The sequence below is a fragment of the Danaus plexippus genome, chromosome 24 (genome assembly GCF_018135715.1).
Source record: "Danaus plexippus chromosome 24, MEX_DaPlex, whole genome shotgun sequence".
NCBI classification, from domain to species: domain Eukaryota; kingdom Metazoa; phylum Arthropoda; class Insecta; order Lepidoptera; family Nymphalidae; genus Danaus; species Danaus plexippus.
In genome coordinates this window covers 2,174,754-2,198,688 of record NC_083552.1, presented here as the reverse complement: position 1 = coordinate 2,198,688, position 23,935 = coordinate 2,174,754, and the positions used below count along the sequence as shown (strand labels likewise).

General features: G+C 32.0%; 1 protein-coding gene across 3 annotated transcripts in view; it reads left to right on the top strand.

Moving 5' to 3' along the window:
* The first annotated feature begins 343 nt into the window (after positions 1 to 343).
* Positions 344 to 23,935, top strand: part of LOC116775959 (latrophilin Cirl) — a 149,557-nt gene continuing 125,965 nt past the window's right edge. For all 3 annotated transcript variants that reach the window (XM_061524260.1, XM_061524258.1, XM_061524261.1), the window contains exon 1: positions 344 to 603. The gene's annotated coding sequence lies outside the window, so the exon portion shown is untranslated. The remainder of the gene's footprint in view (positions 604 to 23,935) is intronic.

Here is a 23,935-nt window from a genome sequence, read left to right as displayed (position 1 = left end):
AAGAAAACTAATATCGAGCGTACCCGCCCATACGCTGTAAATTTGATTGCAGATAGTACTGCCAGAGCTCTAAGTTCTAAGCTTTGCTTTCGAATCGAGTGTACGAGCATAACGTACGTAGAAGCCATGCTTAAAGTTATGTCCGTACTAGCTTTCATGTATATATATATGTATGAAATATATATATCAATGTAGTCCGATGCACTTCAATCAAAGATCCGAGGCCGTTGTAGGCCGACACACTCAACATAACACGTGCATTACTCACGAAATATTTTCATAAAACCGAACCAAACGCACCCGAACGTCTTCCCCCTCCCTCTCTCCCGGCAAAACCAGTTCAGTTCGTGCCCGGCTGCCGAGCGCGTCGGTCGTTATTGAAACGCTAGACCGCATCGCTGTGTTACGAAAAAAACATATTTTGTATCATAACCAAACTAGTGTTGTGGATACATTTATAGTGCCCGTGAGATAGTGCCATTTAGTATTGTGATGTTTCGTGTCTCTGATGTTATAGTGTCGGATTTCTCTTAAATAGTGTGGGACGGGTTTCTCCTGCTGCCGCCGGACGCCTTTTCTCTCGGAACTCGGGATATCATTAAGGTATTTATTGTTACACCGACTCATTGTTGTAAGGAATTCTTTCCAGCCCTCATGCTGAATCTGCTGTCCCGATGTGGCTCAGTTTACATGCTTTCATTTGTTGCTATGGTGTGTTCATCGAGATGTTTGTAGATAGCGACTTGTGAGTGTGCGGTAAACACGGTAGTAGGTTGGTGTCTTTGAGGCTGTTAATTAGGAGTCATGAACCCTAGCTAACGAGATAACACATCCGATTTTAATTTGTATTTACTTACTAAAAAACTTTCATTTATAAAGATGGAGTCTAAAAAGTTAAAAAAATTATGATATAGAAAACTTCAAGCAAAATTTTCAAACAACTCGAAAACAAATTATGTATAAACTTTCTACTTGTCTATGATTCTAGTAAAAAAAAAAACACCCCAATAGATGGCGTACGTTGTTTGTAAACGTGCCCTTACAACGTATAATTCTCATTTCAAAACAAATCCTTCCTGCTAATTAAACGACAAATTAACTGGGCTTAAATTAATAACTTTGCTGTTTGTGTATCAAAACAATAGCTGTCACTGTCTGAATTACAATTATATTAATATGTAATTTTCACCAACCTAAAATAACATTGTAATATTACGAGTCTAAATTACAGAAAAATTATTTATATTACAATTGAAGCGGGATGAAATTTTTATTTTCACTTTTATAACAGTTCGGTGACTTTTTAAAAAAAGAATATATTTACATTACTAATTATAGTAAGCTAAGCTGTATTGGGTTTTTTATTATAAATAAACATGAATACGATTGTTGATTGTAATAAATTGCGATTCTATTAATGGTTTCGCGTTAGATAGTTCTAAACTCGAAATGTGTATTCACGGGCATTGAATTTGAATTAATTGTGTTAGTTATTGTTGGGGATGTTTGAAAGTTACGCCAAGACTGCAAGTATGTCGAAAGTTTTCAACTACAGCAACTATATCAGTTTTAAAAGTCTTAAGTAAATGAAACATTTATTATACGCTACATAAAACAGTTTTTACTTTGTATCTTAACACGTTGGTGCAGTTTGTAATTGGAATTGGATGAAAAATAGCAATTAACTATAATTCAATTAATTCACTGTAGTACTTAACCGTCGTGCGTGTAGTGGATTTTCAAAAGCCCGAAGCGTTAATTTACCGCGTAAAAAATCTCGATTCGTCCGGAAACGTGTCCCATCGGTAGTTGTTGAACAGATGTCGACATATGTCGAACCACTCGTGCGTCGTAGGCTAATTGACTAGGAAAAATAAAAATTGTGGTTACCTACGTCCAATGTCATTTGCGGTACGCCCCGCGAATGACGTATGGGGGCGGTTTGACATTTATTAGATTCCGTTCCAAATTTAAATGTCGTAATTTAAATATTCGTGAATGATATTTTTCATTTTGAATTTCTCAGAATTAAGTATGTATTTACCGCCCCTTAAGTGAAGGAAAGATTTATGATAACCGAATAGATATTGTAAATTAAAATCATTGGAATTCTAAAGATTCTTCACTGGATTATTGAATCCGTTCTTAAAAATTATAATAATTAGTCCGCTTTCTAGACTTTAAAAAGTGTTTTAAATGTTAAGTCATATACTTTTTGCTGTTCACATTATTTATGAAAAAGTAGACAACCCTGTTACGTTGCGTAAACGACAAAAAAAGAGGAAATTCTCAATATGACGGTATATTTTGGAAAATTCGACTTAAAACTTAAAAAAAATATCAAATTCCATATTTTTTAAGTATGTTATCTGTGTTACAAATGTCAGTTCAACTTACATATCATTTGTGCTTAATATGATTTTACACGTTACAGATGTCAGTCATTGTCACTGATAACCTGGTCAAATGGTAATCTGGCGACGAATTGTCGTACAGGCGTCAAATGATTGTAATTGTCTCAAATTATAGTCGACCATTTTTTTTTAGAATGACTCAACAACTGTTATGTCGAGTCTAAACGAAAGGAGACGAAATTTATAAATTTGAATTTGGAACGTTTTTGAGTTAAGCTACTTTTAATCTTTTTAAAAAATATTAAACAATATATTATGCAATATAAAGAATTATAAGTTCTCAATTCCATATACAATCTATTTAGATACCGTCATTGTTTATGGATTCAATCTCGGTCATAGATGTTCTTATCTCACTGACATTTAACAGTAAAAAATACTGGACCATGGCTTACCGTTAGCCGTCATACGAAACTTATGCTCAGCCAGTCTTAGTTTTAAAATTAATGATTTCACATCCAATGATAAATGCTACGAAGATTTCTTTTATGTCGTAGTCGTTATAAATGATATGGCATTTCTGAAATGTCTACCTTCTTTACATTTTATATTCGTGTTTATGATTTGTGTTCCTAATTAATGCTATTTGATATTCATTTACGTTTCGATGTTAGGTGTTACGTCGGAATATAGCATTGCATTTTTCATGACTTGGCAACTCTCAGGAGGCGTTGTTTGAAGAAATAATAATACGAACGAACATAATGATTGTAAGATATTCTTTATTAATAATCATTATTTATTTAGTGATAAAGCGTACATAGCTATTTCTTGTGATTAAACTAATTCCTATTTGCTTGTATTCTTGAGGTTTACCAAGTTTTTCTAAGAGAGATATTTATCAGCCAAAAAAATGTTTTTTGTCAAACGAAATTTCATACAAACCTGTTTTTTGAGGATCAAGCAAACAAAAAACTTACCTAAATAAATAATCGTATGTACTGCATGTGAGATTACTTAATACATTATACTACACTATATATGTTATATGTAACAAAGCTGGTATTGTCACATTATCTTTTTTGTTTATACATATGTATAACATTGTCGTAATAAAACCAACTTAACCCAGATGTGATAAGAAAATATTGACCGAATCAATTGACTCCGTTACTAACAATAAACATCGGAAGAGCATTCCAAAACTATCTGTTCTTGAGTCATACATTAATAAAAATCACAGATAAAAACTAAAAGCGAGGAAAGCGCGTACAAATACATAACCTGTGATATTATTTTTTTTAAATTAAATTGAACTCTATTCCATTGGGATAACGTATGTTAGTACTGAAGCAAACGTCATTGTATCGCTTTAGTAATTTCAAACCGAATGGCTGCTTTCTAACTATTTATTAAACAATAAAGATTTTGAAAGAATTTAAAGTTTTTTTTTTTTAATAACTCAAAGCTTGTGTAGGCAATATAGATTATAGTGATTGTATTCGGATTTTGAAAACCCACACGTTATATGTATAAATTAATTTTTATCAATGACTCATTCAATAACAATAAGGAAAATGTTTAAATTGCAATAAGACCAGCGTGTAATTTCATACGTTCTTGAGAAGCCACAATTTCTTGCTGCGTTCTTTTAAATTGTGTTAGATATTTTCTTAAGAAGGCTTAATTATTTACGGAGAAGACTTTACGATTACAATTTCGAGAAAGTAACATATAGGCGTATTGATTATTGTGTAGTTTCTGTTACACAATTCTAGAAAATCTGTTTAGAGAATTTAGATACAGGTCTTTTATATCTAAAATGTTATAACTTTGTTTCTCAAAGGACAACTTACGGACTAATAATGTCAAAAAAATATATAAGACTCTTTTAATTTTATACAGTACATTATTACAATTGTTCAAAGTAAAGGTTACTGTAAAAGTTTAATGTGGTTCTTACCTTTTGTAATCACTTACCCTAAATTAGGTTTCCTACCTTTAGGCTATCTAAAATTATAATATATTTGAATATGGCAACTTATTATTTTTTTTTTGTAAAATCCTTTATGACTTCGCAAAACCATTTGAAGGACTCTGTACCAAGGAAACGTGTATAAATTTTCTCAACAGATATATTAGAATATGTATGTGTAAGTAAAAAAAAAAATAAGGAAAAAAATGTTAAAATGTCTTCAAACGCTTAGTTTATTATAGAAGACAACTGTCTTACTTATGTACGACAACAGCTGTCATATAATGTTGACTCGAAGGAACGGTTTGTTGCTGTTTGTATTTATTTACAAAGGGTCCTTAAAGTGGCTAATTGGTATATGTAATGTCAGCAAAAAACTCAGTTAAATGCCAGCAGAATCCTAATATTATTTTGGTCCATTTTTTCTTATTATTGGGTTCATATTTTTTTAACAAATAAAATAATGTGAAGTGTAATCGCGGAGCAGAAAGCGTATTTTTTTCCATTTAGCTATTAGTTGTAGAAACGAGCGATTTACGTAACATAGCATTGAGTCCGCAAATCTGTCCGAAGCTGATTTGGTTTTCGTTGAAACTTGCGATATATTGGGATGTCTTCCAAAGAACAGCGGGGTCTGCGTGAGGGGGAATCTAACAGTGCCAGCGACAGAATCGTTAACTTCGACGGGTTTCGGCAGGCACATCTTGGTGCAAGGTTTTACGAGATATTACGAACTCTGCTGTCATCCAAACTTTTGATACGTGCCATTAAATTTTGCGGCTTTGATTCGTTTGATTGGAGACATATGAGAGTTATATAGAATTTAGACAGTAAAGATCAAAGTTATAACTTATTTGTTAAGTTCACATTGTAACGATTAAAATATTATATAAAAAAATAAGGGTATTAGAAAAGGTTGGAACCCACGAAATAGAAGAGCGGGCAATGAACATCAGGTAAAAATTGTATCCCTGCTTGGTCCCTTTTTCTGTTAGACGGGTGTATTGTATCTCTTTCACTAATTGGCTCCGAAGGACACAGATACTCTGATACGACTCACGAAGAACACTGAAATGGTATCTGTCATTCGAAACGGCAGAGAAATTCAGACGATGTAAATTAGGAATGTTTACAGAAATAATTGTACATTTTTATTGGTACGTTCCAGGACGAGGCGCTTTAAACGCAATCAAGTCCTTATTCTGAGTTAAATTGAGACATTGAATGTTTCCCATTTCCTTTTCTCCGATTCCGCACCAATAGCAAAAGTAAAAACGATCTCTGATACCACCAACTCGGAGGCAATATACGAGCTCGCCGGAGTAGCGTTCGCTTTAATGTTTTCATGAGTCTCGAAAACTAAAGAGCGTGTAACAACGTATCTATTCGTCCCTTCTAATAGCGAAAGAGCGAACAAACTGCGAAGTATTAAGTTTTATCAACCATCTGCACGAATGTCACGTCTTTATTACCACTTATTCTTTGTCCTCATGAATGCATCGGCCGAGTGAGGGATGGATGTATTATATTGTCCCGCTCTTAACTTGTATTTCTTTACCGCGCTTGAATAGGCGGCGGATCGTGCTTCTCTCTCGGGCATACATAGGTGTTCGATTTAATAAAAAATGGCGTACCTGAACCGGTCCCCTGACATGTTTGTACATTTTTCTTACTCTGTAGGGATTTTTTTTGTGACGAATTTTTCAATAGATCCAGAAATGCGGGGACTGTTAATATGTTGACTTAATAGTCTCTAATAGTTATAAGATTTGAGATACTTTAAACTATGTGTTAAGAAATTATACTACATTTTAATCTGGATTATAAAAATTATCAATGGTGATAAATGTCTTTTTTATTTGAAATCCATTTAAAAGATTACTTACATCTAGAAGATTTTTTATTTATGAACTTATGAGGTCATGCTATGGCCTACCTTCGTGTCGAGAATTAAAAATATTTGAAAATAGAATCGCTAGTTTTAGATACCATTTCCTAAATTTATATTGTACAATTCAAGAACACGGTTTCTAAAGTCTTACATAAATAAAATAGACGCGTCCAAAATAACAATAGAATCGAAACCGAATGGTATCGAACGTTTGACATGCAAGCGCAATCAAAAAAAAAAATCAACATGGCGACGCCTAGTCACAGCTGATTCAGCATCACCTTACGAAGTACCATTCGGCTTTGTCCTATGTAACTTTACTAAGCGGTTTGATTGTTACCGCTACCTTTGAAGCTTCGTTTGCTGAATTTTAGTTTGTAAATTACAAGATGCGTTGCATTTAATTCATGCATTTCAATTTTAATATTATAGTAACAGAAATAATTACTCAACTTTTCGTCTTAACATTCTACGCCTTCACTATTGTTATAATTTCATTCTGACGTTATAAATACTAAGTACGCCCATATTGCGAAATGTTCATTTCAAGGAGGTGCTATTCATCATTTAACGGATGTAGATAATATATTATAGAACATAAAATGTTGCAATACAAGAATATACAAATGTAACAGATTATGCAACATTTTAAACCATCCTGATTGTCGACTATTTAAATCAATTTATAAAATAAGAATAGATAATGTGAATTTATAAACGGATAACTTATTTATGTTTTAAATAGGGCAGAGCTCAGCCTAAATACCTATTCTTAATCTGGGAATTTCTAACTTGGTTTCCGACCTGCTTCTACAAGTGATCATTGAATCCGATGTCTCATCGAGATAGAATATAGCTCCGCTTCTAAAGAAAATACTTGTCGTTGCAGAATTTAAACTTGCAAAGACATGACCCTGCTTAATATGCACAAGACTAGTGTTCTTTAATTATTTATATGCAAATACGTCTTGTGTGGTCTTACCTTAACTTTAATGTAGGGAATGTTTGAAATAAAAACTTGAAAAATAAAATGGCACTGGCAGGAAAAAAAAGCTTACTTATTTTAAATTATAGAGCATATACTCCAACATAAATAATTAATTCCTGAAATATCAACTTCGATTTTGTTTGATTGCGTATGAAGCTACGTATTGATTATAATAAGTTGCTTTCAAATCCAGCTAGTAATTCAAATATTAAAATCAACTATAAATTATACACTAATTTCATAAACAAACACAAGTGTTTGTCCTTTTATATATAACATTTTAAACATATGTTAACGTTTTTTCTTGTATTTGATATTGTTTCGAATGCTAAAAAGGTTAAAGTCTACCTGCAAAGGGTTCTCCTAGATAAGGCATTGTTTTAGCAGTTGCTTTGTTCTCTTATCAGTTTTTGAATCCTCGGTTTTACGAAAAAAATTCTAAACGTATATTTTTGCGGTGCAAAGTTTGTTGCTATAGTTTTTATAGTTTTCTAAACCAACAATTTCCTACCATCTAAATGCTAGCTCTGCTCTTATTAAGACATATTATAGAAAATGTCAAAGACAGTACAATTTTTTTTTATTGCAGGAAATACATTGTTGCTGTTACTTAGAGCGTAACCCATGACGAATAACTCTATATTAGGTTACAAAATTAAAAGGTATTCAATGCCCAGTGAGCATTAAGACATCGTTGAAATTCTAGGCAATTAGAACTTTCTCATGGAATGGAATCAATTCGACGTGCGGAACTTAACTAATAGAGCCCTCTGGGATACAAGTATATCCTATATAAATAAGCTATAACAATATATAAATTATTGCTTGTAAATATCGGCTGTACGTTTGAACATTTACACTTTAACAACGCACGTGTTGTAACACAGATTTTTATCGGAAGACAAACGTTCACAAAAACTTCAGCCTATAGGCCATTATTACGAATGCAGTAAGGATCGAAATCGCGTGATCTGTTTTCACATGTATGTTATTATTAAAATGTTTTACTGTTTATTTTCTAATGTATACTGAATTGACTTATAAAAAAACTTTGTTTAACATTGTAATCAATTTATATAACATTTTTATTTACCAATTTTGATATCAAACATTTTCAATACTACTGTTGTCTTTTATTTAGGCATTACGAGTGGTGCGATTCATTTTATAAAACTACACCCTGCCTCTTGTCCCGTGCTAGTTCATATTTATAATAGTATTTATGGTATTTACAGCGCAATTTATACTCGGTATTGGGTAAGTCGGAGCCGACTACCATAGAAGCTTTAGGAATTCTTACAAAAGATATTCCATCCTTCGCCATCGAACTGGTCCACGGTATGTGGGAACGGGATGGCGGACGTGATGGTAATTTACACGGACTAAATAGGCGCCATAAATCTTTTATAGTCGGTATGAAACATGCGCAGGCGCACGCATAGAGATCTCCCGACCTGATAGAAGGTGTAACTTTGTGTTGCTATTTTCGGATAAAAATACGTCATGTAACATGCCCTTTATAAATTACAGGCTTCTTAAAGATTTTGCTGCTAGATTATAATAAACTTACATTTTGTTACAAGTACTTTTAATGTACAGCATGCACTAAGTACAGACAGTTTTATCTTGATCTATTTTATAATATTTTCTAAATTCCACCCTGTTAAGTTCTATTTAATCGCCAATATAGATAATGAACTCAATGTCTATCAAGAATATTAATATATTATATAAAACATAAACTCAATATATCGATACAAATGAAATGTGCGGTTTCGTGAAACAATATAAAGCCTTTACGGTGGCCTGAATGTAACAACACTCCGGCCACATCCATGACCGCATACAGTCTGACAACTCGCCTCTTGAATAACATATTCTTAAATCCGCTGTCGAAAAGATTTCCAGGCTTTCATTCAGCGTCTGGATATAATTTTGTTTTTAATTTAATATTTTTTTTAAATAAAATTTTTACACTTGCAATATCTTAATACAATAATTAAACTGAAACGCTGTTTATGTTTGAATTAAACCTTAAAAAAAGATGAATATTTATGAATATATCGTATTTTCATAGCGTCGCAAGGCTTTATGCAAAAACACAATAAAACTATTAAAATATTACACAATAGAAGTCCAATATTAAAAATCCTTTCCCAGCTTCCATTTTACTCAACAACTTAAATACCTATCTGAACTATTGTCTGTGGATCTTAATCCTGCATTAAATGAAATTCTCAAATAAAACGGATCTATGCACTGATTGTCTTTCCTGGTTAAGGATTTTTCAATAGAATTTTTTTCTTTATATAAATTTTCTTATAACTATTAAAGGTACTTTTTAGAGAATTAAATTAAAGAATTTAAACATATGCTACAAAATCATATGCTAAATTTATTCTTTTGATTTAGTTAAGATTTTGTCTAGGTACCGATGGTTCTAATATCTTCATTGTAGTTTTTAGGCTAGTCACGAAAATTACAATTTTACCGGCAAATTTTGCTTTAATTCAATATTTTTCTATGTCGGTGTAAAACTTCCAAATGATTCATAACAAGACATTCATTCATTAAAATTTTTAATCAATTCTAACAAAATAGAAATCCTAAATAAAATCAACTATGAACTTATTTATTTAAAAGCAAACACATATCTTTTTTCAATTTCTACATCATAGGTAACCAGAAACCATATTGAGCCGTGATTTCTTTAACTGTTTATAGAATGAAAACTACAAAATTTAATTAATAATATTTTTAATGAATGTTATTGTTCATTGAGAATTCACGGCTCGCCACGACTTTGTTGACTGACATCAAAAAGAAATCAAAGAACGAGTTCATAGAATTTAACTGTTTCGCATCATTAATTTGACACTCGGCATGTCACGACAAAGTGAGCCGGCCACAAAACAACGGGTCAGAGGTTGACCATCTCTGGACGATGCATCGAGAGACTCTTAATGGACCCATAATGAGGGAATGCCCAAAGAAATCATTAACCTATATGTTATACTTTCGAATCTATTACTTATTTTATAATCAACAGCTGCTTCATTATGTCTAAATTATAACTATCGTTGATTTGGATAGATTTATTCGGACTGCCAATGAAACATTCTTAAAGATAAAGGTAATGTGAATGTCTGTATAACACTCATACCTAATATATTATATTTATTTACGTGGAGATTTTGATGGTAATTAAAAATCAATACACGTGGTACACAGCGTTCGGGAACGTTAATTATTTTTATGTAGCATAGCAAGTTTTACGAGATTCCTTTATTTCTTGATACCCCAGCGGTTTTATATCGCCACGCCAGCATCGTCTTTATGACCATTTCCATTTAATCGTGTAGTTATCGATATTTTCATGTTATTTATAGAAATTCCTGATTTTTCTCGTACGTTAAAACACATGTTCTCTATCATTATTCAATATAATATTACACTTTCTGTGTCTGAATTCGTTTTTAAATATTTCAATTTAAGTCCTTTGCCATGCATATAAGGTTTAAAAATCTCATCATATCACAATTGTAATGTAATTTGAAGCATCTTAAATTCGTTATATAAATTATATATATGCTTTCAAATTAATATCCTTATGATGTGATTGCCTAAAATTACTTTTGATTCATAAAGGTCACATATGATTATATCATAAAGTCCTAATTGAATCATACTATTTCTCCAAAGTATATATCATATGAATTAAATTTACTTTCATGATATGCTCATTAATAACATGCTCACTTATATTAAACATGGTGCTTTGATAAAACTGTCAAAAGTTTATTCAACTTTTACGTACATATTTTATGACATATATAAGACATGTGATTGTATATTCCTAATAATTGAAAGCCTCTTAAATTTTATATTATACGATAAAATTTTATTTCTCAAATATTTGATTGTTTGCTTTGATATGTCCTAAAGTATGTATACTATTATCATAAAAGTTACAATATATTAGTATTTTCAATATTTTTTTTCGATTTTCCAATATCCTTGATATAGATAATCAAATTTTATTAGATCTAAAATAATTTTGTCTCAGACACCGCTCAATCGATAGGCAGGATTTGGAATAAGGGTGGGATTTACAAGCTTCTACGTAAATCACCAGATCATTTCGAGACCCGAGCGATTCCGATTATGTAAACTTGGGGCCTGTATCCTAAAATGTACAAGAAAAAACTAGTAGGTGCTAAGGGTGGGACGGGGGATGTGCGTCCTGAATGCCTAAACCTACGAAACTAAAGAGAATCACTCCAAGAGACTTGGGAAGTCGATCAAAGTGGGATTTGCGCTGAGACCCGTTGCGACCCAAGCGGGAGGGTTACTTAAGTCTTTCAAATTGAAATTTCGTTTTTGTTTATTTTGAACGTCAGGTGGACTTTCAATGGCGGCCTATCAGACACAGCTTTTATAGGCATAGAAACGGAACACTATGCAAATGTAATTAATGTTTTGTTAGTTAACATTATTGCAACAAATTCATTTATCAATATTACGAGAGGCAACCCTGGTCGCTGCTGCTACAGCTGCAAAATTCAGTTCCCAACCCTAATAGGATCCGTTGATATTTCCCTATACCGAGTCCGTTCAGAGCGGGTCTGGTCCACATTTGCATAACTATTTTATCTGTATCTTGTTATTCGTTGGGCAGCAAGTTGATCTTGATAATTAATGATTTATACGCCTGTCCTTAGGGAATCTGAACTGCAATGAAGTCCTTACGGTAAAAGGAACTGTCCATAAACAATTTATATATCTGTTATGATTGAATTTACGATTTTCAAGTTCAAATATTTACTTACTTTAGATGATTTTAGTTTTTTTTCGGATCCACCGATCGTTTAAGATCCTCCTTTTTCAAACTCCAACGATACTGGCACTTAATGTCTGTCGACGGGATGTTTTTTAAACAATATTCTTTATATATTATGTTAACTAGACGACCACGTGTACGCTGTTTATATTTCTAGTATCGATGGATTCTCTCTAGATTGACATAAAGGTGAAATTCGTTCAACAGCTGCAATCGGGTCAAACAGCACGCCGTGGATATTGTGCAGTTGGTTAACAGCATTCGATTCCATTATGGCATCTATCACTTTAAATTAAGGATCACATTTAATTGCGTCTGTTCTAATTGTTCGGTAAATCGGGAAATAGACATCGTTCTTTGTTTGCTCTGAGCAGATGAGAAACAGCCGCAGAAAACAGTTCGGGTGTTAACGTTTACAAACAACAATTTTTCGTTCGTTAATCCATCATCAGTTAAACTGTTTATATTGACTAAACATTATGTCTTATGTTAGTTCATTTGGAGCGGGTTTTTATGTCTCCTGTGGTCTCATGGAAAGCTTTGTTGAATTTATGTTAAAGTAATTTTAGTATATTCGCCAATACCAGACTATGCAATATAAATATTGCAAAAGTCAAAACTTATTTTTAATCATGAACCTGTTGACGTAAATTTAACATGTAATTATAGATAAGTTTGAAAGGTTCTATGTTTATTTTTCTTAATTTTTTTAAGTGCAACGCTCGAATAAAGTTAAAATACCTTTTGAATGTTTTAAGAGTACATACATCCAAAATAATACATATTCATATAAAGGTTGCTTAGAAATTATAAAAAATGTCATAAAATACCACTTCAATAAAACTCCATTCAGTGGAGTACATTACTTTTTCACGGCGTTTCTCAACTTTTTGGACAAAAAGCCAGTGAAAAGGACCACTTGAAAAAAGTATGAAATAACGCGGTATCCTACCGGAAGTCTGATGGCGGAAGTCACTAGCTTTCCGGATGTACTAGAGGGCCCTCGGGAGGTCAAAATTGTATTTAATCGTACGCAACCACAGCAAAGAAAGTGTATCGAAACAGCCTCATGGGAATTATTTATCATTACGGGCCTACATTTTTTTGGTTACGGCTGCATTTACGAAATGTAATGGACTTTTAATTCCATAATCTAACAAAAAATCGTTCGCGTTAATTGTTATCTGTATTTTATATTTAGGTGTATCACTAAATATAAACTTACACGGGAGCGGTCTGGTTGGATATTTTGAAGTTCAAAAGTAAACTACCCCACGTTCACCCTTTTTATTTGCTTAATTAAACTCAACATATTCGGATAACCGGTGCTCATTGTCACTGAATAAATTGGACTGCTCTGTTAATTTTTGGGGTTGTTACACAAACAAAATAGACGACCTTGTGGCTTGGTTACTACCGTTTTGTGAAAGGCTATCCTTTAAAACGGCAAAGGCCACTGTTAAGAACTTATTTCCCTAAAGGGCAAGTAGAATTATGCCTGGTACTTAGAAATATTAAGCTCAGTATATATGTACATAGGTGGGAGCAAAAAATAGAACTCAGCGCTACAGTTGTGGAGTTTGAATGAAAATTTTGCGGGTTTCGAAATAGTTGTGCGGGAAATGATAGTACTTTTTGTATTATGTTTGTAACTAGTTCCCCTTGCTTGTGCTGTTCTGTGGAAATTTTAGTGTGATAACTAAGTGATATAAATTTCGTTCACTTGCAATCCAACTAATGTTATGAATGTGAATGTTTGTATATGTGTGTTTGTTATTCCATTACGCAAAAACTAGAGAACTGATTAGAATGTAATATTCGTAAAAGAGCAGTTATAGTATAACAGTGCTGGAATATTACGTACGCTCCTTTATGCTCCGAAAATTACATAGGATCGAAGCTCAGACCAGAAATGAGCTGTATAAAATGTGTGTTATAAAAAATAGTGACGGTAATACAGTTACGGTAAAAGTGTGTCTTATATGTTACTATCAAGTGTTTGCTATTAACGTAGACCTAAAACCAATAAATGAAATGTCGTAATAAGTTTGAAAAACGGCAAAGCGAAACTAACCTAATTTGTCGCCAATAACAACCAAACCTAATGTTACGTGAAAGCAATAAAACTCAACCGGAATAAAATCCGTACACAGCCGAAATATGCGGAGTTCGGTACGTTTAGCTTATTTATTATTTTTGTTTACAACCGTGTCAAAAGCACGGCACCACGATCTATCAGCCCTCTGGCGAACCGCCAAGGAAACTATTCGGACTACCCGTTAATAGTTTTACAGTTATCCGCGTGCTCTCAGCTTTCGTAATTAATACTGCGTGGGTTATATTAGACATGTTGACGCTGCTACTTTGAAATATTTTTATTACTGACATAACTTGGACTTTTCGTTTTTCTGTAACTCTAATTAATCGTTATTTTTGTGACATTTGTGACATGTTTCTATTAGATTATGAGGTGGATATGATTTAGTGTGACTAGTAGTGGGTTGTTTTATTTTAATTTTTGTGTATAATATATGATGTTGTAGCTATCAATGTATGTAAATACAAACATGTAAGTAATAAACGTTTGTTTGACTTTTGTTACAAAGCTTCTAATAACAAACTCACACAATACTATCCGTACAAATAGAACTTCTTACTTGCTAATTTATTTAACTAGGCGCTAACCGCATTCTGATATAAATACATTATATTCTTGTTAAGTAATTCCAACGTTAAATATATCCGGAAACTATAGAATTATCCCTAATGAGAGGAGTGAACAGCTTGAGTGGGGAAAATTTTGCAAACGCTAGCAATGTGAGTGCGCTTCTCCAGTTAGGGAGTACCAAGGTTTGATAGCATTATGTAAACTGGTAACATTATGCATAGTTAGAGTAATTGGAACAGTACTTTTTGTAAAGAAAAAGTTGAAAAACTGAATAGATACAGATATCTAAGAAATAAGATTCGAATAAAAGAAAAAGATCACTCTATTAACGTCCCGATGATAGAGATTAACTTCAGGATAAGGCACATTTAATTGCACTTAAGCTCGAAATAGCATCTCGGTGGACCTCTTAATTTTGGAACCAAAAACTTTTAGGGACATTTTGTGACGCAACTGGAAATTACTATATAGGTATTTCTAAACGATGAAGCATGATAAATGTTGATGACGTAAGGATATACGTGATCTTTCATATAAACCAATAAAAGGACAATTTCTTTGTATTCACAAGGTATTTGTCACACGATCGTAACACTTGTCATCTAATGGAATTTCCTTAATGAGTGGGATGAATGACCTGTGGGGAGGGAATTTGCAACCGCAGTGGATGTAAGTGCTTGGCCTCTTCTCGATATAGGGCTGTCGCAACACTATACAGATATAAACCAGTTTTACGGTGTAGTTCTAAAAGAAGCAGGTGTTAGGATTTCGTCTTAATATATATTTTTGTATGTCTTAAGACCAAACACATTAAGATTAAAAATTTTAGTACCTTTAACGTAATATATTTCACTTAACAGTACAACATTCAAGGCATTCTTAAAAATGTTATTTCGTATCCAGAGTAAATATAAAATAATATCGGAATTGTTTCTTATTTAACTTATGTCAGCATTCACTTTGGCAGCGAAGTCAGTGCCATTACTTCAATTAGGGTTGACAACCCTATAGTTTAGTATTGAAGAGCTTTCATCGGCTCTTTCAAATCGCTTACGTCTCTTCCCCTTCTGCGTGCCCGAGAACCTTAGGATGTTGCCAACGTACGTCTTGTAGCGGAAAACTTGTAGTTGATGCCTCGCTACATATCGATTCACTTTGGGGAAGCCTGGAATGAAAAAATACACATATAAAATCTATAGTTAGGCCTAAAGAGATGGTTGAAATGATTTTATGGAACAATTTAACATTATCTTGATCTGAAAGAAAATAGATAACAAAATGACAATACTCTTGCTATACCTGATAAAGATGTGCCTTATCTTGTGAGTTGAAGGGAAGGCGTGACCACTCCAGCAAATTGCTTTGTCCCTTGTCCCACAATGACGCGCATTGTTGACGTATTCGATTCTTTCTGAACAATAAAATAAGGCTTCGCTCCTACATTTAACCTCAGAGGACAGTACAGATCAATACTCGGCGATATTGGCCACGGATTTCTCTAAGTGGATCAGAGACTTCGCTAAAATAGCAATTAGACATAACGCTCAGTGGCCTCTTATAACGTTCTATACCAAACGAGTTACTAGAAAATATGAAATATATTTCTGTGATCTCAAGAATAATAGACAGGTAAGTATATAAAATTTAAAAACCTGTTACAACAAGTCTAACGGCATCCTAGTGTCACCCATAATGGCAGCGATAAAACCTTAAAATTCTCTCAAATATTAGCGTTGAAAAATGTCGGTGCCGATCAAGCAGCTTTTAGTAAACTACACTACACCTAATGGCTATTGCTGAGATCCATGATCTTTATTTAATATTTATTTTCGTGTTGACGTGGGTCTAATTGACGTTTTTTCCATTTAAATGTCACTACCTTTCAACTCATCCTCAGAAGTCAATTAACGTTTTGTTGACAGTGTTCCAAGATAATCAGTTCATCTGATTTTTCTATGCTGTATTTATAAAGAAAATATAATTACATATCACAGGCTAATGTAATATTTGATGCAATACTAATTATAGTACGAACTATTAAATCGTTAACGTGTAGGTAAAATAAAGACACTCGAAATAAATTTAGTTTTGGAGCATGCCTTGTGAGAAGCCCGTAATCCTCAATCTCGTCAGTAAACACGGTTGTTTGCGATCCACTCAAGTGCCGACAGATACCTGACCCAGGCTTTCCCTGTAAATTCATTGCTTTTCGAACCTGGCAAAATTACTTCACTAAGTCTTAGTTTACTATAAATTTCATTTTAATTAAATGGGACTTCAGAAATATTGGTTCTATCTGGCTTTATTGCAACATATGTGGTTTGATAGACATATTTGCTTTGTCAATTATAATGTTATAATCGTTATTAATTAATCGTTTGTTTATATTTCAGGTACAATAATATAATTTCTCAACTTCGTGTAAGTAAATATGACAAAAGTATCGGGACAAAAAAGGACTATTCTGTGAGACCCATTACATTAACTCTCCTACTTCTATTTATTCGACCTTGGACACAAACCTCACATAACAGGTATCCACTAACCACTGGTAATGTGTCTATTAGTGCGCAAGAGTTTCACACGAGACTAAATTAAAAATACATCAGAAACGTATTACAATTCACACCTTACAAGTTACAACCCCTGTGTTAAAAACGTCGCGCAACAACAAGTATAGACCGTATAACATTGTTACTACGGTCTAATTTCAAAATTGTAATCTCATCCAATTTTACTCAGTTGGTACTTAACTTTCAATTTAATTGCATAGAAAATAAAGTTGATATCAGATAATCCGTTTGTACCGGAAACGTCGGGGATGAGAAATTAAAACAGGTTTTTTTGTATTGCATTAAGTTCAAAGGAGAGATTAAGGTTTGTTTTATAGGATTTCGTTTCCAATGGGATAGTTCTCGATTTAAACATTTGTAAGGTTTTAATCTTTTTAACCCGGAATGTCTTTATTACATCAATGTTCGAACGTGTAAGTCGCCGGCTGGCTGACGGCTTAAGCAGCACATAGCTGGTATTCGTATAGCATGCGTGCATGTATGATTTATTTATTAAATATTCATAGCAAAACTAGGTTATAGCACTGGTTTTGTGTGCCTTTACCTTAAACTAATCCATATTTATAAATATATACGTGTACTAAATTTTTCTTATATTATATAGACACTTACAGACAACTTTAAAAAATGACTAAGAAACATAACAAAAAATGTAATTCGATAAATATGATAAATGAAATAAGTGCAAACAATAAGCGCATGAGGAATTCGTTAACGATAAATATTTAAAAAATATACCAGCATTGTTTTGTATATTTCGATTAAACCGAATTTACGTGTTTTATCTCGTGCGAGTAATCTCTTAGGACGCGACAAAGTTACGTTTAAAAAAACATATATATTCGTTCACTAGTAATTTGGATACCCGTCTGTGAATTTCCTATGTTGTAACTTGGTCATTGGGTTATGTAGTCTTTAATGGATAGTAAGTAGGCTTACGGTAATTTAAGGGAATTTAGAATTAGAAATATATACGTATTCTAGAATGATGTGAAGACTGAATAACAAAGAATCAGTACTAAGAGTATCTTCGTTTAATTCATCAATGATCTGATTCTGGCTTAGCATTAGCTAGAATGAAATTATTATTATATATTCATATAGTACTTGAATGTAAAGATGCAAAACATTATGTCTACTCTTTTGTTCCTCATATCCAAATACACAACTTATGTTGAGTTCAATTATTATGAGCCAGGATAAAGTTTTAGTTTCGGGGGTAGAGGCTGAATTTATATGATCTACTTAATACTACTTTGTATTGTATGTTGTTCTTACGATTATGTGCGGTTTATGAGACGATTTGAACAGAAACTTGGTAACGTTACTTTACACTGTTCCGTATACATTGAAGTTAATTATATATTAAAATTTTAATACAAATTCAAAATTAAGTTTCATATTTAACTATCTCACATTATAATCCAATAATTCATGTCTTAGTACATCCGATGTTGGCTTATTATGTACATTAAATACATAATGAAGAATATTTTTCCCGTGAATGTACAAATTGTAGCTAATTAGTTGTAATTATCTTAGTAGGTAATTGTATTATTGGGTTGAGTAATGAAGCGAGGATGACTAAGGTCTGGGGGTGACGGCTGTGTTACACGGCATTTTCTTTATTTAATCTCAACTTATATCACACATAAGATTATATACAAAGCTTATATGTGTTTAACTCATAGAGTTGTATTAGAATGCTTTTATTGGTATAGTCTTGGAACTATTTTAAATAGACCAATGAAAAAAATCTTTTCTGTCTTAACGAGACTACTTTCTACTTGTATTATAAAAAGCTGGTTTAGTTAACGCTACGAAGGCACTATAATAGAAGTTTATAAAAACAACAATGAATAGTTTTTCCTTATCGAACCGTGAAAATGTATTTTGGGCTTATGATGAAGCACTATTTTAACTGTAAATAAGTTTAAAAATATTTCAAAGTATTTTAATGGGATACTGTCGAATGTTAGTTACTATTACTATTCGTGTTATATATGTTAAGTCTTCGTGTAGATTTCTTAGTTTTATTGTATGGAATTCAGTCACAGCAGAAAGTTTGACAATGCTTATAATGTTAAGTAGTGTCGGTTGACTCCATACTTTAAAAGTTTCGGAAATTTTCGTGTAATAGATACTTAACCTTGACCTTAGCTTGGCGAATGTTAATGTATTGGTGAGATAGCCGTTATCATATAACAAATGGCTGTAGTTTCCTTTTACACTCTTTCAAGTAAAAAAATTACCATATTGTTACGTTAGATATTTTTTTTATGTTTGAAACTTTCGTTGAATAATATAATTTACTAATATAAAGTTATGATTAACATCAAGTGAGTTAATTATCTTTTATAACTTTTACTAAAGGAGTTTTCTATCGCATAATAAAAATAGTTTTTTTGCGGGATATTTATAAGAATTTTCACTATAAATATTATTAAGATTAATTTTAAGATGTTATTGATGAAAACAAAAGCATCGTAGCCCATGTTGAATGCCTCTATTATTTTAAATTATCCGATATTTAGAGAGATCTGCCAAAGGGCTAATCTAGCTGGCATTCGAGTAATAAATCACAAAATAAAACTGATGAATATACAATGGGACAATCCCTTTGTTATGGCCGTTATTGCATAACAAAGGTTCGGAATTAATTAAACACCTAAACGATTTTTGCAAGTTAGTTTAGAATTCTTACAACAAAGCCGGAACATAAACAAAGGTTGAATTGTTGCATTTGGTGGTTGGTGGCTTTGATAGCGGGAACAGTTGACATATAGAACACAAATATTAAAAACTTTCCGTTTAGAAAAAATACAATGTTATAAAATAGTATGAAAATAAATAAAAGAATTATATATGAGTGAAATGGGATTTAAATCTAGAGTCTCAGACCTAATGACCGCTCTCAAAGAGACCGTACGAAATTTTAAGTGTTCACGAATAAAGTACGAAAACGCTAAGTGTTGCTATAAATCTTCGCGTAAAAGAACGTAGTTGGACGCCATTTTGATTTAATTCGATGCGGGTTCCTCCAACTTCGCAGCGAAGTGTTAATAACGACTGTTCTCTGAAATTGATTTCTTATTTTCATACTTTATTATATTCCAATTAAGTTGCTATATTTGTGGTAATTTATCCTCAGGAACTGATGTCTATTTTGGGTATACGTAGCTAAAATATTAACATATTCGTTAAAATATATCCAAAAACCAGAGTACTTTCATGCGTTCATACATTTTTCACTAAGTCCTTTCTTTACGAACCACTCCCTTGAGACCAATTGACAACATACACTTTAATTGAATACAAGATCAGGGTTCCTCGCTGAGGAAATATACAGAACCTAGGGAGATTTTAACCGTATTAGAAGTCTAGATTTTGTCACTAGTGTTATCTATAAAAAAAATAATTTATATTAAATTACGTCCTACTACAGAAGCAGAAACCATAATAACAAAACAATTTTGACTAACATAACACGAATAATGAGATGTATGAAAGATTTTGAGTTTGCAATTATGTAACCTTAGAAATTGATATTGACTAAGTATATTATTTTATAAATAGCTGTTATGTACTAAACTCAGTAAGAACCGATCGCTTCCGGAACATGTTTGATATTAATATATAGGTATATGTATGTGAAGTGTGACGTCATATGTATAAAGAATGATTGGTTTTATGATACGCTATGAATAATAAAGTTACATTAAACGATGTTCTGTCATATTAAAATTGTATTAATATAAAAATAACCCTCGGGAAATCAACTGTTAGTGTAACTGAGACAATTTTGCGTTGGATTAACTGTATGTATCATTTGCTTACTTCAATATTATTGATATAAAATTAGCCTGTTATTATATAAATATAAAAAAATATGTTTAAATCTGTAGCAATTACAAGAAAGAGAAAAAAACCCGCCTATATGTATCTTTGCTATGAATTTTTCGTATTTATTTTTAATACATCAAAAGCGAACATTGAAAATTTTTTTTGGTTTATACATTTATATAAGTTGCAATCATAAAAAAAGTTATTTAACTTCGAAAACAAAACAATTATTAATTAAGTAGGTATTCGTATACCCGAACTTATTAGGAGATAGAGAAAATAGGAGGCCCTAAATCAGCAAGAAAAAACGCTTATTGGGAAACTTTTCATGGCCACAGTTCCTGAAACAACATTTTATTGGGTTCATATCACAGTGCCGGCGGAAGCGAGAAACTTAGTTTGATCGAACAAACGGAAATAAACCATACTGTTATATATTTTGTTCCCACCCATGGTACCCGTATATATTCTTATATTCATATAAAGTGTCTTCCTATTAATAAAACTTCTTCCATAGATCACGAATAAATGTAACATTTTTTTTAATTACTACCAAATATAAATTTAATTAGTGGTCAAAAATTACCAGTTTTTTTTTTCATCCAACACAAGTCTAGAGCACACAAACTTCTAGGTCAAAAAGGCCTTGCGTCCGCTCATTAGTGTGCAATGGGGTTAAAAGAGGCCTCGAGTTTAGGGCGTTTCCCATGGGATCTACGGTCCTTGGTTTTTCGTTCATTTTCGCTTAATCGTTTGTAGGCGTTCGTTACATATATATATAGATATATAATCGATTTTTCGCTCTGTATACATGTTAACATATAAATAATTTATTCGTTCTTATAATGAAAAGCTTACGATGTTGAAATTGAAACGAGAAACTATTTTTTTTTAAATATTTTAATTTATTACATCCACGTGAAGAGCCACTATATTTACGACATGTATGTAACGTTTTATATTATCATAAAAATCTTAAATTTCATACATAAACGATAAAATTAATTCAGTTCCAACAAATAAAGGTAAGCTATAAAATAATATAGACCAAATTATGAATAATTTTATTGACTTCTTTCTCATAATTGACTACTTAAAATTTCTGGTAGCTGATAAAAAGCTGTTGTGAAGGTTGGATAATTATTAAATTTCCATTATATTGAACGAATGACAAATGAAAGAATGTTACACTGTGGGGGGTGAAATAAAAAAGGTGAATATTTATATATTCTTAATATTTTACAGTATTTTATAAAACTTCAGTCGCCCTTTTTTTTAAATAATTCTCAAATATCGGAAATTCATCTTCATATTATTTTCATATGATTATTATTTATAAGGTTGACAGTTTTATATTGAAATCGAAAATATGAAACATTAATATTATCGTAATACTATACAAATAAGTGACACAATTGACATTTCAAAGATATTCAGATCTAGGTATCTTGAATTGGTTGCATCGTGTTCGATGCAAGAAAACGCCACGACTCCACAATCTTGACAAATACCTGCATATCCGGTTAGATTCCTAGAAATCTATGTCGGATAAGACGTCACAAATCTTTAATGACAGTTTATAAGTTAAAGGTTAAAATGATAAACATTAAGATATTATAAATGCGAAATCACGCAACAATATATATAATATTATATATATTCTTATTATGTTGGTTATAGTATAGTTTATTAAAACATATATTTTCACTATCGATAAATAATGCCTTCTTTAAAATCTGCCGGCGGCGCGCTCTTGAGAAAACGGGGTTGTTGTGGAAGCTCTTGTATAAACAGGGTTATTATAAAATCACAAACAGACACTTTAATTTTTTTTAAATTAACATATTTTTTTTATAAATTTCGTTGCCGATTCGTGTAAAAAGCTACGGCTAAGTTGGTTAACGCTGTTGAAATCCACCTACTAATCGCTCCAAAGTTTCTGTGGTCTGACTTTTCAGTGAAGAACCTAAGTGATGACCTTTGTTTTTCGTTTCGACCGACAGTTACAGAGTAGTTATATCGAATTTAAAATAAAGACAAAAGATTATCTATCAATGATTTAGCATTACGTTTATTTACTTAAATAAATTTTTGATTGGTAATGTCACAATAAGTCCCTAATTGATTAAACTTAATAGTTACTTAGTTTTCTTTTCTGGACGCGCTGTATGAGATCCATCTCAATATTGTTTCATTGTAACTGACATGAAACGTTCAACAGGAGCTTATCAAAATTACTTTATTTACTATAATAATAAAACGGCTTTTATTTGATAAATATTATAAGACAAACGCAGATCGGAATATACTAGCTTCAATACAATTATATCATGCTTGATATTACTTTCAGAATTTTACGACCTAAATTCGTATATCCCCTGTCGTATACAGACTTATGTATCGTTGATATTAAATAGTTAAAAGTATTTTTTTATATTACGCAGTAATTATTATTTCGTATCTGAAGCGTTGAAAATATTCTAACTTCACGAACAGAAGCATCCTTAATTATAACATTAATATATGGTATATAAAAAAGGAAAATATAATTCTTATTTCTTGATAAAACTAAACTAAAACTATGTATTTTAAGCAAAACATCAGAAACTTTCCCATAGAGTCGTGTAAGCGCATCGTAATAAGATATACAGTCCGCTCTATCCGCGGCTAGACTACAGGTACGTACTTATGGCTGGCTTATTTAACATTTGAGATAATTAACATTCTAAAGTATTCTAAATGGAAGAAATTCTGATTCTTTTGATGTACGTTATTTGTAGAAATCGTTCGTGTTACGACACAT